Here is a 12,272-nt window from a genome sequence, read left to right as displayed (position 1 = left end):
TTTGAGAAGTGTTGCCCTCACAAGCCGTCAGCGTAAGGCACTCATTCCTCCGGGGTGAGTTTAGGTTAGGTTCGTGTTTACTCGTACATACATCACTGGAAAAATCTTGCATTGCATTAAAACACACACACACACACACACACACACACACACACACACACACACACACACACACATATATAAAATCCAACACGTTTCTCTCGTACAAAACAATCTCTTTACTCTCACACATCGCATTCACAAACACCTCAATTATAAATCATACTTACCCAGTAATTCCAGGACGGCCAAATTGAACCTTAAAAAGTATTTCCCCAGAAGGAAATTAGACCAGCATAATTTATTGAGAGAGATAAGTCATCACGGTCTGACCTCTCTCTCTCTCTCTCTCTCTCTCTCTCTCTCTCTCTCTCTCTCTCTCTCTCTCTCTCTCTCTCTCTCTCTCTCTCTCTCCTTTGTATTCCTTCTTCCTTTCTTCACTTCCTTTTACATTTCCTTCCTTTCTCCTGCTCCTGTTCCTCCTCTTAATCGTCCTTCTCCTCCTCCCTCATGATTTGGGAATCACCTGTCAATCCCACACATGCCTTCCCCCTGCGGCAGCTCGCCACGCCCTGCTGCAGCCACGCCGACCTCCCGTCCCCATGACTCCACTCCTCTTCTCCACCGTAAGCACGTACACACAAACAAGGCAGCACAATAACATTTTTACACCAAATATACTAACTACGGCTCTTGAATTTTAAGGAAAGGTAAATAAGGTGGAGAAAAAATAACATTTCGTGCACTTTTTATACCAAAGCCAATGTTTAAATGATAAAGGAAAAGGATATCATGTGGTGCAAAAATATTTCTGTAAAAGAATATACATAATAAAAATTACCTGCAAATTTTAAGGGAATGGGGTAAATCGAGACACACACACACAAGAAAATATATATATACAAAATATTTCTTCGCCTTTGAATTTTAAGAAAGAAGAAACAAGATAATGCGAAAACAATTTTCTACCAAAAACACAAAATAAGCTTTACGTGAAAGAGAAACAAGGTGATAAAAAATACATTTCTCCACCAGAAACACTAAACACAACCTTTAAATTTTAAGACAGTATAAATGAAGACCCCACACACAAAAAGAGGACAAAAAAAATCTACACTAAAGACATTGTACATAATTTTAAAATCCTAAGAGGAAGGAATAAGCTCAGCTACACACAAACACGAAAAAAGGGGGAAAAAAAGAAAAAAAGGGCACAGTGGAAAATTATTCATCAAAAAACAATAACCTCAACTTTTAGATTTTTAAGAGATACGAAACTACAACAAAAAAAAAAAACGAAAAAGCAGTAAACACAATATTCTTATTCTTAAATGAAGAAGAACGGACACCAAAACATTTCTCCACCACTAAAAACAATGGACACAACTTTTAAATTTTACGAGAAACATGAGTCGAAACCCAACTACACACAAAAAGAACAAACAAATAAACATAAATAAAAATCAAATAAAGACCACAAAGAGCAATTCTCCACCACATGCACAGAACATGACCTTTAAATTTTAAGAGCAAGGAATAAATCACCGGCTACAAGGAAAAAAAAAAGAGGGAAATAAAAAGAAAATAGAAGGGAACAGAGCTGGCACGTGATTCTTTTCCCGAAGACATTCACGTTGACAGAGAAAGTTTGGTTAGCGTCGTGTCTTGCCTTGTCTCGTCTGCCTTACCGACTCACTCACGCTCACTAATGACAACGAAGAGAAAGAGAAACAAGGCCAAGGAAATATCTGTTCGCATGACATGAAGATCACCCGCCTCATCTCCATGCATCTTACTGGAACCAAATTCTATGACATTATATTTTGCATTTTCCTTTTATAGTACGTTAAACCGCATTACACTTTTGAATAGAGACTCGTTTCGTGATTTGGAACGCGTTAGGTTAGGTTAAGTCAGGTTAGGTTAGGTTAGGTTAGGTTAGGTTAGATTAGGTTAAGATTAGATAGGTTAGGTTAAAGGGGAGGATTACTGTTATGTCAAGTGGAAAGTAGGGGGAAAGTGAGGGAGAAAGAGTACTCTATGTTCAAGGGAGGGAGAGGCGAGAGGGAGATTCGAACTCTTTAGAGGGAGATAGGAGGGGGAAAACTTTTTGGAGAAGGGGAAAGGGAACTGCGCTGTGTTTAAGGGAGGAGAGAGGAAAGGAAAAATTACTGTTTAAGGGAGAGGAAAGAGAAGGGAAAACTACTCTGGGTTTAGGGGAGAAGGAAGGAAGAAAAAAATGGTCATGTTTGGGGAGAAAATGGATGGACAAACGAAAATGCAAGTGCAAGTTTCATGTGGGAAGCTCCCTTACTACGAAACAATGTAGCTACAAGTAGATAATTATGACCTATTTAATTTATTTATGGCTATTTAATTGGCAGTTCTTTAATGAAGCCAACAAGACCCGCTGTCATCTGTGACATTAGACTGTATCATAAAGGCTTCTGTTAGCATCATATCGACGAGAAGTAAAATAATCTGAGGAAGATATACTCGCTCTGTAATGGAAAATAGAAAACGGGCGTGAGGTGATGAAAGAAAACTTGGGGAAAGGAGGGAGGTGGAGGGGAGGGAGAGAGGGGGGGGTGAGTGGCGTGAGGATAACAAGCAATCAGCCGCTCGATTGTTCCAAGTCTGTATCCGAAACTATTACAAGGAAAGAAATCGAGCGGTATATATCATTTATTTCGTAACATTCTCCTCATCAATTTTGTAGCGCATAGATGTATGTCGATGTCCCTAAACTTATTTTGACCCTATACTCTGGTGCGGATGTGGGGATGTGAGGTGGGAGTGTGTTAGCCAAAGGAGCAGCAATACATTGGAACAGCGCCCGAGGTCACGCCGCAGCAGCCAGAGATCGTCGGTCTACTACAAGGAAAGCGGCGGGCGAGAGCGGATGATCTGTGTTAGTGTGCGTGGCGTCGCGGTTCACAGTGATCAGTGTGCGTTACTTCATTACTCCTTCCCTACAGTCCTCAGCGTTGGATTTGGTAAGTAGTGATAGGCGTGAAATGTTCGGTGGTATTTGTGTTGAGCGTCATTATCGTTGTGGTAGTATTTGACTTTATAAAGCCACGTGACTTGCAAGCCTCGTTAATAATAAGGTACTTGCTGAGCCTTGGTTATAGTTATGGGTTAAAGTTAAGCCACGTTACTAATTGTCTCCTTTCCTTTCTGCAGGTAAGTACCCGTATCACAGGTCTCGTCGTGGGACAGACAGCGCTGGAGCACCCCTTCGAAAATAGTAAAGTGAAGATACTGTTTCCTAGGCGTTAGGGCGATAGGATGCGCGGCTAATCGTCATTGCGTTTCAGGTACATATTAATGAATACCCTCGAGTCTTTCCCAGAGTAGCAATGCCCTTCTGTTGTCACGGTGACCAGACGGCAACTCGTGCCGGTGAAGAAAGACGGTGCTGGTGGTGGACGTGCTGCATTCATACGGTAAGTGAATGGTTGGTTTTATACGTCATTATAATGGTGTTACTACTTCTTTACTACACTAATATGCTTATCACGTCCTAAGTTTTTTTTTTTTTTTTCAGCGTTGTGTGGGAGATGCATTCACTCATCTTAACCCGGTTGGTGCGTGTCCTGAAGAAATTATCGCGAAACTTAAAGCTCAAAATTAGATTGGAGTCACACAGGTGTAAAAGAAGATATTCGGGTGGAAGGCGGCAAATCTCGCGGCATTTGAAAAGGTGAGGAAAGATTTTTCTCGTCTTTCTGGTAAAAGAACCATGTAGGACTAAAAATATTTTCTTGCAGATCAAACTTTTTTCTTTTTTGTAGGTCAAACTGACTATACGGTAAGTCACTTACAGGTCAAACTAATTCTTCCTTTCTTGCAGGTCAAACTAATTCTTCCTCCCTTGCAGGTCAAACTAATTCTTCCTCCCTTGCAGGTCAAACTAATTCTTCCTCCCTTGCAGGTCAAACTAATTCTTCCTCCCTTGCAGGTCAAACTAATTCTTATTCTCTTGCAGGTCAGGTCAAACTAATTCTTCCTCCCTTGCAGGTCAAAATAATTCTTCCTCCCTTGCAGGTCAAAATAATTCTTCCTCCCTTGCAGGTCAAAATAATTCTTCCTCCCTTGCAGGTCAAACTAATTCTTCCTCCCTTGCAGGTCAAACTAATTCTTATTCTCTTGCAGGTCAGGTCAAACTAATTCATATTATCTTACAGATCAAACTAATTCTTCAACTCTTGCAGGTCAAACTAGTTCTTATTCTCTTGCAGGTCAGGTCAAACTAATTCTTATTCTCTTGCAGGTCAGGTCAAACTAATTCTTATTCTCTTACAGGTCAAACTAATTCTTCCACTCTTGCAGGTCAAACTAATTCTTCCTCTCTTGCAGGTCAGGTCAAACTAATTCTTCCTCTTGCAGGTCAAACTAATTCTTCCTCTCTTGCAGGTCAGATCAAATTAATTCTTATTCTCTTACAGGGCAAACTCATTTTTTCACTCATGCAAGTCAAAATAATTCAAGTCAAAATAATTCTTTCTCTCTTGCAGGTCAAACTAATTCTTCCTCTCTTGCAAGTCAAGCTAATTATCTTCCTTACAAAACTTTCCTTACTTCTACTCCTAAACTTTCCTTACTTAAGGCGTTACCAGGCAACAATGAGCAGCTTGCCACTGTGATACCCTCCCCTTGAGGGAATAATACTCAACTCGTTGAGGGGGACCTGGAAATTCTCTCTCTCTCTCTCTCTCTCTCTCTCTCTCTCTCTCTCTCTCTCTCATGTTCTGAATTTAATATCCTGTTATTCTTATTGCAGTAACATCAGCAGCGGTTGGTGACGGTTCAGCTTGAGATGAGGTGCCGGCACGCTAGGGAGGCAACGCTGCTGGTGACGCTAGTGAAGCAGCCGGCGGGTGGTGATAAAGGCTGTGCTGCACTTGCACATTCAATTAACTGAGTAATGTTAAGTTTTCCCATTGCCATAAATCATATATTGTTGAATAAAAGATAAAACGATTCCGTTGTGCATAAGTTACTCGTACCTGTGTGTGCGTGTATTGGGGGGGATGGAGATGGGGGGAGTATGGGTGTGCGGGATTACGAGCACTCGAACACACTGAAGCGAGAGGCGATGATTCACTTTGGTGTACTAAAGATTCACAAGGGATTGATGTGGTAACACAGATCTGATCTTGAGCGAAGGTGAATGCAACTGAATAGCCGAATTCTGTTGGCATAAAGTATCGGTGACAGAAAGTATGATTCACCACGGCTAACGGAAATTGTAGGTATGGTAGAAAAACCAAGTGTGATGAAACAGAAGAAATGAAACTGATAAATATAAAGTGGAATTCGTAAAATATTAAACAGATTAAGTAAAGTAGAAGCAGAGAATGGAGATCTTACAGGGGAAAACAATATAGTGGAGATGATGAGAAAGGTAGCGAGATATAAAATTAAGAAATGCATGGGTGGTGGGAACACTTGGCTGGAACAGTTAAAATGATGAGAGGAATAACTGTCTGAGAGAGCAGTGTGAGCTAGTAAGTTATGACAAACTATTAATGCTCCAGTTAGCGTGCAAAGAGCGGAACATTACAATGCTGCACAATGGAGGGGAAGATAGTAAGGAAGGCAAATCGCATAACTGAAGCCTGCTAACACTATGCGGAAGTCCTGAAAACAAGGTAGTTACATGAGACTGCTTCTGCCTTAGACAATAAACAACGAAGCCTCACACGCACGAGACAAGGCATCCGCTGCTTCATTAACGGAGCAAGGAAGCTAAACTGTCCTTTGCTTCCGCTAAAGAATAAGGGAGTACCATTTCATTTTATCTTGACAAGTATATATACTCAGTTTACTGGTTCTCGAATAAAGTGATAGATGACTGGAACAGACTCAGTAATCAGGTTGTTAGTGCCGAGTCAATACGAAGCTTCGAAAGATTTACGAATTGGATGATAGGTGGAAATATTTATCCATTATATATGCAGGGACTATTGCGTGTAGGCCTGATGGCTTCCTGTTGCTTCCCTTATGTTCTTATATTATCTTACTTTGTGCTCTTATGAGTCTGGCCTAATTGGTGGTTATATAGGAGGGCGTCTGACTCCTGGAGTGAGACACGTAGGAATCCTTAGTGTTCCTAGGATATTATAAAGTAGAATTCAGCTTGGGTAACGCACGAGTGAATTCGGAATATATTCGGTATTACCTGTCTAATTCAAAGATATTAAGTTCTCTTTATAAATAGAGTCTTACAACCTTTTTCTTTGTATTGTTGACAGTAGTCCATCATTTTTATTGCTATAGTTGTGGCAATGGAACGATAGAGGAAGATAAACATTTCCTTGAATCTCAGTGATAATCTTGTCTCGGTTTTGTTAAGTATCGTGGATCTTAGTGTCTCGTCAGGAGGGGAACTCATTACTCTTTCTCTTGCACGTCACTTATCGCCCTTAACGGTTGTGTTCGGATAAACTTCGGTGTGTTTTTAAACAAGAACTGTTGCAGTACTGGCCCTCGTGAACTTCAATTTGCAACATACTATAGTTATCCTTAAATTAGCCTTTTTTTTTCCCGCATTGTTTTAGATTAAGCTGTGTTAGTGTGTGTTACGTTAGGTTAGATCAGGTTACGTTAGGTTAGAGCAGTGATTCTCAGCCGGGGGAGGGGGGGGGACGTCTCACGAGCACAGGACGGGAGGGGAAAAAATCTCGGAAAATCACGGACTCATTTTAGTACAAAGGACTGGCTATTAGTACAAAGGAGATGCAGCTGTTATGCCTAGCCAAGAGCTATCTATCTATCTATCTACCTATCTATCTATCTTTCTGATTCGATCTGATTCTGTCTATCTATCTGTGGTGGCATAGTTGGGGAGGAGGTTGAGTGGGTAGCGCAGGGAGGAGGGGGGCACCAAATGCATTGAACCAGCTTCGGGGGCCCCAGCTTGCAAAAGGTTGAGAGCCCCTGGGTTAGAGTAAGCTGGGATGGTTTATGTTACATTAGATCACGTTACATTAGGTCAGATTGGCTTATAGACAGGAAACCAGACAGTCTAACTTCAGCTTACCTAGTCTAAAAGCACCTGAGATGTGAATCATTTGTTTACACTCCCTGGGTATAGAAAAGAAAACTCCGTACAAAGCAAAGACGTATAGGACTGTGTATGTATTATGTATGTAGAGGTATAAATTATGCTGCCTGCCGCTGGAAACACTCCCGATCCAGCCTGCATGCGACTTCAATCTCTTGCTCGACTTACTTATTCAAGGCTGCCTCCAGGGACGTCACGGAAAACCTCGCCTGGATTTCACCTCTTGTACCCGAAACACGACTCGATACTTGTTGTGTGACTCGGGAGCCTGGTAATGGTGAGAGAGAGAGAGAGAGAGAGAGAGAGAGAGAGAGAGAGAGAGAGAGAGATTGTTTTTTGTTTGACTTAATTTATTGCGCACAAATGCATCAAACTAATACGTTATGTGAGAATCAAAATATGAAAATGTACAATTGGATAAACTTACGAGGTAACTAATAATTGAAACTAATAGCCATCAAAGTGTGGACAGCGGGTAACGACGATGTCCAGATGGTCTACGGTCAAGAGATGACGACAAACGTCAAGAGAGAGACCGCGAGGCAGCAGACCTCCATGAAGTTAAGTGGTCTGTGTCGCCTCAGCAGGTTTTCTCCTCCTCAGAGATGCTGCCTCAGTACGGGAGCCTTATCCGCCCTTGTACGGAGCAAGTAGGGTGAATCAAAAGCTTCTCGCCTCATTAACTCCCCTCCTCAAACAGACTGTGTTTAATTTCATACTTCGCCGCAAAGTTGGACCTCTTTCTATCGTTTACCGCTATTTCCTTTATTACTGCTCTCCCGAAATTGTTGACTGCTTGTTTCACCCCCACACCCTTCCTCATTCTCCCTCGCCTTCATACGACATCGCTACACAATTTCTGGTTGTTTTAACTCCCACTCTGCCCACCTTACTAATGCAAATGTTAATCAGGATCCTCACTCTTCATCACTTATCGGTAAACTCTGGAGCTCTCTGCCTGTGTACACGTTCTCCCTTTCATATGATTATTTTAAGAATGGAGTATCGGGACATTTTCAATACTAAATTGCTCTTCTTTATTGCATTTTTTTTTTTTTTAGGAACAATTTAGTAGGCTTTCCCCTCGCATTTGTACCGTTGACCAGTCTCCTCTACACACGTAAATGAAAATGATAATTGTAATAGGTACTAATAAGAATAAAACTGTGCTGCCATTTATTTCTTCTGCCCAAAGTCTCACGTGATCAGCCAATCCCCTCACATGAGACTGCCAATCACTGCTTACCTTACCTGTTCATTACAAGGTCTTCTTTACCTTTCAGTTTAACCCTTTTCCTGTTTAAGAGAATGCACGCACATCTTTCGGTCTACTTTCTCGGGGGCACGTGTACAGTAACCGATTCAGGGCAACGAAGTCTCCCTTCAAATAAACTGGCGCGCCGACAAATTCTGCACGCCGATCACTGACGCAATACACGCCACCGCCGAGGAGGGGAGGGAAAAAAAATCATTGAGTTATGGCCCACAGGAAGGATGGAAGGAACGGAGCGAGGGAAAAAGGAAAGAAGGATGTATAGTGGAAAATATATAATGAAGGAACGAGAGTAGAAAAATCATATGAGAGTGAAAAGACGAAGAGAATGAAAGAAAATAAAGAGAAAGGAGGAGAGGAAGAAGGAGCAGCAGCAGCGCCGAGCAGCAACACAAGCGTCCGGTCTTCTGTTTACTCACGAACCTGCAGTGCTTCCACGACACCTGATTTAATAAAAACTTGATCAACAACTTCAGTTCCCGAGGAGGTGCAGCTTCTGGAGTACCAACACCGAGAGAGAGAAAGACAAGCGATACACACACACACACACACACACACACACACACACACACACACACACACACACACACACACCTTAAAGGAGTCAATTTATGTATAACTTAATTAACCTCAACCCGCTCAACAAAGACACTGTTATTTTGTCGGTGAAAATTCATAATAAAATATTTCATGAAAAGCTGTGGTTAATAATTTTGCGTTGCGGTGCCAAAGGTGTATGCGGTGCAAGGGGGGACGGACACTGCAACTGGTTAAGAAAGAGTGACACATTTTGACACGAAAAAATAATAATAAAACACAGTAAATTACTCCATTCAGAAAGAATACAGGAAAGCAAAATAACTGTCATGTCAAAATTACATTGCCTTACTCAGTGGGAGCGATCTCAAGTAAGAATATGTCAACATGATAAGCTGCTGAGAATAAAGTTTTGTTTGTAGCACACACACACACACACACACACACACACACACATACACACACACACACACACACACACACACACACACACACACATAAACTAAACACAAGTAACACTGTAACACTGCGTCCCTAATACAAGTAACTAATATTAAAACGCTTTCCAAATTATGAAAAAAAAATACGGAAATTTATGAGTGCATTGGGACGAGGCGATAATGGTGCAGACCAAGCCTTCCACGTGACGCAGGAAAATATTTATGTACACGAAGGCTCCAGAACGGGCGTGCCTCTGCGTCACCCACACCCCGCCCCACATCCTCCCATCCTACCCCGCCACCATCACACATCACCCTGTCCCACCTCACGCCGCCTCTGCCCGCCCTGCGCCACACCATCTCTAATGCATCACCACAAACAAGCTTCGTCGAGCCATCCATCGCGGCTGCCACATCGGCGCGGGAGAGGAGGCGCCCGTCCCCTTCATGACGCCTTCCGCTAAAGGCCGTATTTTGAAATCCTCTGGGGTCTCAATAGGCCTGTTTTCAGAGGCTAGAGATGTGATAATTTGGATTTTCAAGGATTATTTATTGTTTTATTTAATAATGGCGTGGAATCCTTATTAAACAATTACTAGTCATGAAAATACTTTTGTAAACGTCAATAGATTTTATCATCAAACGTTTCGGCGTCCCAGCTACTCTTAACAGCCTGCAGTGTTAGTTATTCGGGTTTTCAAGTTTGTTTCATTATTCTAGTGATGGTTCAACGAGGAAAAAACACCCCACGAGAACTCGACTAATCTCTTCTGTGGACTCTGAAACTAATCCTTACGAGGGAACAAAACATTAAGAATACGAGCATTTAACTTCCACTAGAGCCTGTCGAAAGTAGCCCAGAAAAGACGGTGAAGTGTTTGAGAGTACGGTGACGCATGGGGGGGGCACCGTGCATCAGGGAACAAAGCAGTCACAGCTCGGTCCACGCCTCACCCCGGACACCACAAGCCACACGCAGCTACTCTTGCCTCGCTCACACTGACGTAGCTTGCCTCACAAGACGTGTAATGCTAAACAGTACATTTCTCTCTCTCTCTCTCTCTCTCTCTCTCTCTCTCTCTCTCTCTCTCTCTCTCTCTCTCTCTCTCTCACACACACACACACTATAACGAAAGAACAATGTAGCCTGACACTCTTCTCCTTCTTCTCCTCTTCCTCTTTCTCCTCCTCCTCTTCCTCGGAGCAATATGCCACAAATCTTAACTTGCACCCCTAAAGATATTTTTTTCATAGCTTCAAATTGAATAGAAACTCCTTCAGGCACAGCCCCAGAATGCATTTCAGAGCTTTCTTCCGCGTGCAAGAGGCTTCGCTCTCTCTCTCTCTCTCTCTCTCTCTCTCTCTCTCTCTCTCTCTCTCTCTCTCTCTCTCTCTCTCTCTCTCTCCTCTGTGATACAACACCAGTCCTCCTTCATTCGTGCACTTTTGTCTCCTAATAAACTTCATTTTCTTCTCCTCCTCCAGTTCCTCCTCCTCCTCCTCCTTCGCTCCTCTGGCTCAACCTCATCCTCTTTCCCTTTTTCCTCCGTCTGTTTCTGCTTCTCTTCCTCCTCCTTCACCTCCTCCTCCTCCTCCTCCTCCTCCTACTCCTCCTCCTCCTCCTCCTCCTTCTCCTCCTTTTATCCTATATACACAGTCCATCTCCTCTTATCTCCCTTTATGCTAACTTTTTTTTCATCTATTCTTCAACCCCCACTAAAAGCCTTCCTCACCTACTCTCTCTCTCTCTCTCTCTCTCTCTCTCTCTCTCTCTCTCTCTCTCTCTCTCTCTCTCTCTCTCTCTCTCTCTCTCTTCGTCGCTTCTATAAATCACTTGTAAAAAGCCTCCCAGTTTTCAGAGAGAGAGAGAGAGAGAGAGAGAGAGAGAGAGAGAGAGAGAGAGAGAGAGAGAGAGAGAGAGAGAGAGAGAGAGAGATGGTGGGTGGACGAAGAACTACGTGTGGGAGAAGGAAAGGAAAGATTGTGTGTAAGAGGAAAAAGAAGCGACACAAGGAGAGAGAGAGAGAGAGAGAGAGAGAGAGAGAGAGAGAGAGAGAGAGAGAGAGAGAGAGAGAGAGAGAGAGAGAGAGAGAGACAAAGGAGGGAAGAAAGGAAGACGAAACAAAAGCACATAAAGGAGGAGAGAGAGAGATGGCGAGGCACCTTAGCAACTTTACCGAGAAAATTATAGTTAATGGGAAACCAGAAAGAGAGAGAGAGAGAGAGAGAGAGAGAGAGAGAGAGAGAGAGAGAGAGAGAGAGAGAGAGAGAGAGAGAGAGAGAGAGAGTGAGAGAGTACAAGACAAGAGGGAGGAGAGTAAATAAATATATATACGAGTAGAAATGGAAGTCTCGTGTTCTCTTCTGAATCTCGAGATAATGTTGCTTCTTCTCCATATTTATTTATTTACGTAGCTCATTTAGTGCACCGCTTGGCAGGAGTGTTATGTAGAGACGTCTGAAGCCATTCCAGTATAAGAACAATATGTAGTGAACTCAAACACATCCACTACAGGAGCGAATACAAGAATATTATTCGGAAACACTTCTGCGCTGCACTAGGGCCCTAGTTGAAGTGACACGGGGTTCTAAGAGAGTTTTTACGTTTCTAGTAGCAAATGAACAAGATTTCTACACTATGAACAAGGAAAAAGGGTCTAGTTCAAGTGACACGGGATTCTAAGGGTGCTTTCACGTTTTTAATGACAAAAGAACAAGATTTTTACATTATGAACTGGAGAAAAGGCTATATTTGAAGTGACACCAGTTTCTAAAGATGTTTTTATGTTTCTATAGGAAATTGAAAAAAGATTTCAACATCATGAACAGCAGAAATAGTCTTGGGAACCCGGCTAATCATCCATGTAACTTTTGAAAATAGTTGGAGAGAGAGAGAGAGAGAGAGAGAGAG

General features: G+C 42.4%; 2 long non-coding RNA genes across 2 annotated transcripts in view; one reads left to right on the top strand and one right to left on the bottom strand.

The window, feature by feature from the left end:
- The window catches only part of LOC135111322 (uncharacterized), a 99,320-nt gene that overhangs the window by 68,300 nt on the left and 18,748 nt on the right, over positions 1 to 12,272 (bottom strand). The window lies entirely within an intron of this gene.
- Positions 2,891 to 5,026, top strand: LOC135111321 (uncharacterized). The gene is made up of 4 exons (XR_010273698.1): positions 2,891 to 3,035; positions 3,226 to 3,488; positions 3,590 to 3,745; positions 4,826 to 5,026. It is a non-coding gene; the product is annotated as an uncharacterized LOC135111321 (long non-coding RNA).

Source organism: Scylla paramamosain, chromosome 21 (assembly GCF_035594125.1).
Source record: "Scylla paramamosain isolate STU-SP2022 chromosome 21, ASM3559412v1, whole genome shotgun sequence".
NCBI classification, from domain to species: domain Eukaryota; kingdom Metazoa; phylum Arthropoda; class Malacostraca; order Decapoda; family Portunidae; genus Scylla; species Scylla paramamosain.
The sequence above is the reverse complement of the archived record's forward strand: the minus strand, read 5'-3'. Positions and strand labels throughout refer to the sequence as shown.